Raw genomic sequence first — 3,408 nt, 5'->3', positions numbered from 1 at the left:
ATAGAACAGGTCATTGTTTAAAACCTCAATACAAATTAACAGCTGCTGGTTTTGCTAAGAAATTCATTATGCATAATCCCTCACAGTAAACTAAATAGCTACCACAATACCCAACTCAAACTAAAAAGTTTTTGAACAGTCTGTCAGGTGGTTTAACCCTCCTAGAACTTATTTCTTCTGTTATATACTCCAGATACTAACGCATTTCTGCACAGTCGTGGGTCTTCGGTCTGAAGATAAGTGCCACAGTTTCCTAGATTAGCTCTGCATTCTATCAAAAAAATAAGCCAAAGAGGAAGACAGAAATGTATTATTTTCTAATTCCTTGACAGTATCACAGTAAATAATGAATTTTTCATCTCTGCCTATATAGCATACTTGAGCTATAAACAGTGGAAGTTCAAATGAATTACAATAACTTCCAAATGACTCTTTTATCACCGAAGCAGAAAAATATGTTTCACTTGTCTGTCTAATCAAGGTTATTTTTGTGAGTAGCTGCTTCTGATGCTCTACAATGTGCCTAAAACTGTTGCTAGATAAAGAGGAAAAAAAAATATTGAAGAGAAGAAAATTATTCATCAAGAGAAGGGGTTTTGACAGTAGCTAGGAAGGCATAATCCCCTGTATAAAGATTTGCCTTGAATTTATTTATCAGGAGTCAGAAAGCCAAGAGGAAAGAGAGAAGTTAAAATCTCATTATTAACAATGATTGGAACCAAGTTTAGCACAGCTACCCCAACCCCCAGTATCTAAATTAGCTCTCCTGAGAAACCAGAGGGAGCCAGATTGTCTAACTTATTCTGCTGTTCTTTGTTTTCTGGGTTGAAACAGCCAAGCCCGTACATGTATTTGAGTAACACAAATTGGGGGTTTTTACCCCCATTTTAAACAGCTGATCACAAATTCCAATAATCACTCCCTACCATTCAGAAGCACAGGCAGTATTTTCCACTACCAAGCTTTCACGAAAGAAGTCGTTAGTCTGCAAGTCAAATTCAGAACAAAAAGTAGCTTCAATCACTTGTCAAGAGTTGACAGGTCTGATTTCTCTGGTTCTGTGAAGGCCAAACAGTCTGATCTCAGGCCCAGTTTCCAATAGAGGGCTACCAAAGAAGAACCTAAGTGCTAATGCCAACTTGAGCGGCAGCCCAGAGATCGCATGCACTCTCCCATCTGGAAAATGCTGAATCCTGCTCTAAGCTGCAAAAGCAACACTTTCACAACCATTTCAAACAGAGGTGAAAAGCTTTGGTAATTTTTGACAGCACTAACAGCGTACTTCAGGTTATTCCACAGGAAGTTGTTCACATCTCCCAAATAAGCCTAGGAGCCCACCCTACAGTTTAAGCCCAGGAACAAACAAAAGGGGCTTCTGGCAGAGTAGGTGTTCCACCAGCTCAGGCAGATTTACCTCCAAACTCTTCCTCTTGCCCTAAACATAATAAGAGAAAGTGGCAATGCCAGCAATCACCTGCTAGAGCAAAACAGAAGATTTTTACAATGTTACAGGTGAAGAAATAAAGGAGCACAAATGAATCTTTCCTTCCTTGGCAACAGAAGACAGGGGAAAAAAAGATACAATTAAAAAGGTAAAACAGAGCAAATTGGCCTAATATCAGAGCTCAGCCAACAAGTTACATGATCCTAGTCACTATTAGAGGAGGCAACAGCAAGCAACTAAAAATGAGGACTCGCATTACTTAAAAATTATCCTCAAAGACTTGTGGCTTCTAACCTAGGCCCAGAGACAGAGCTAATGGAAAAGACTCTGCTCCACATATAAATTTTTGTGCTCAGCTGGTTGTGCTGTATTTCCTGCAGGGAACTACTTCTCAAGCCTGCTGATGGAAGACAAGATCCTCGTTCGTGTTTGGAAAACATGGAATAATGTTTTAATAGCAGTTGAATTCATCTCCACTGGAACAGACATGAACTGGGCATGTTCTGACAAAAGCCATTCACCCAAGTAACAAGAAACAACAAAAAAAAGAAAAAAGAAAAAAAGACACCATTCCCTGATGCAAATACATACTTCAAGTCTTGTTTCACTCCCTAGAGTTGTGCCTTTGGCAACTGGAAAGTAAAAAGAAGTATATAAATAAAGAAATAGAAGAAACTTCCTTAGAAGACAGCTTGTGATTCCCAGTTGCATTCCAGCTGTCTTGCACTGACTTCAGTGCCACGGAGTCACCAACAAAACTGTTCAAGACAAGCTGGTGAGGGCAGCAGAGGGGAGACAAAGGTAATTTTAGAGATAAAGGGCACACCAGTTGAGGAAGAACAGTACCAAAGCACTGAGCCTTCCTGTCCATCATCTTCGTTACCTTCCAAGCAAGTGAGCTCAGTTTTCAGCCAATAAAGACATGAAAAAGCAACCAGAACCCAAGGAAATAACAGCAGAAGGCATCATTATTATTACCACCAGTAAGAGGACAAATTAGTGCCTCATTTCTTCTGGACAGTTCTCCGTTTTCAAATGACTCATGCAGATGAAGCTTTGGGGATAGAGGAGAGCAGATCAAACCCCTGTCCCGCTGCTGTTGTTGCTACTGCTGCAACTTGTCTGGCACAACTATCAGACACCATCGTCATTTAAAACTGCAGGAAACTGTAAACTCAATGCACACTAGGATAGAAAGAGTGCATTAAAAGGACGATATCCTGAAGGACACAAAGGAAAAATCTAGACACAGGCAAGATGTACTCAGAAGTGTACACAGAATAAATCTTCTCTGCCTTGCACAAACCTTCTAAACACAACTAAAATACAAAACAGGAAACTGAAAGGCTCCCGCCCACAGCTGTTAAGTGTTCTTCGTAACTACAACAAATCAGAAGGGAAAGTTGCAACTTCCGTTTCAGAGGCACTGGGATGTAACCCCGTGGGAAGCCACAAACGTAACAGTCTGATACTTTCTGTAATGATAGTAAGAAGGGATCATAACAAAATAGTTAAGGAAGAAGCTAATTAACCTGTTCGACAAGTCCCGAACATCAGCAATACTTAGGCTCACCTCGGAAGTTTTCTTATAGGAACACTATTTTGTTAAGAGAGGACCTCATAAAAATTTTCCTAGCGATTCTGTTTTCACCTGTAACTCCCACAATCGCTTCTCTACCTTTATATTTTGAAGCTTCGTGAGCAGATGTTACGGGAAGGGAGCCTAGCAAATCCTACGGGCACCAGTATTATGAGTAGTAAACAATCGCAGCAGCAGAGAAAATTTCAAACAAGCCCTCAACTGGGAGGCAAGGAACTCGAAACGCAAACCCGAGCCCCCCGACTCGCCCGCCACGCTGCGGGAACACAACACCGTGGCTGAGGCCAGGCAAACGCATCGCACCCTAGCCAAGCGACGAAAGCCTTGACTCAACCCGAGCACGGCGGCGTGAGAGCGCCGGGGG

This window comes from Corvus brachyrhynchos, unplaced genomic scaffold, assembly GCF_000691975.1.
Source record: "Corvus brachyrhynchos isolate BGI_N302 unplaced genomic scaffold, ASM69197v1 scaffold62, whole genome shotgun sequence".
In the NCBI taxonomy this organism is placed as follows: domain Eukaryota; kingdom Metazoa; phylum Chordata; class Aves; order Passeriformes; family Corvidae; genus Corvus; species Corvus brachyrhynchos.
The sequence above is the reverse complement of the archived record's forward strand: the minus strand, read 5'-3'. Positions refer to the sequence as shown.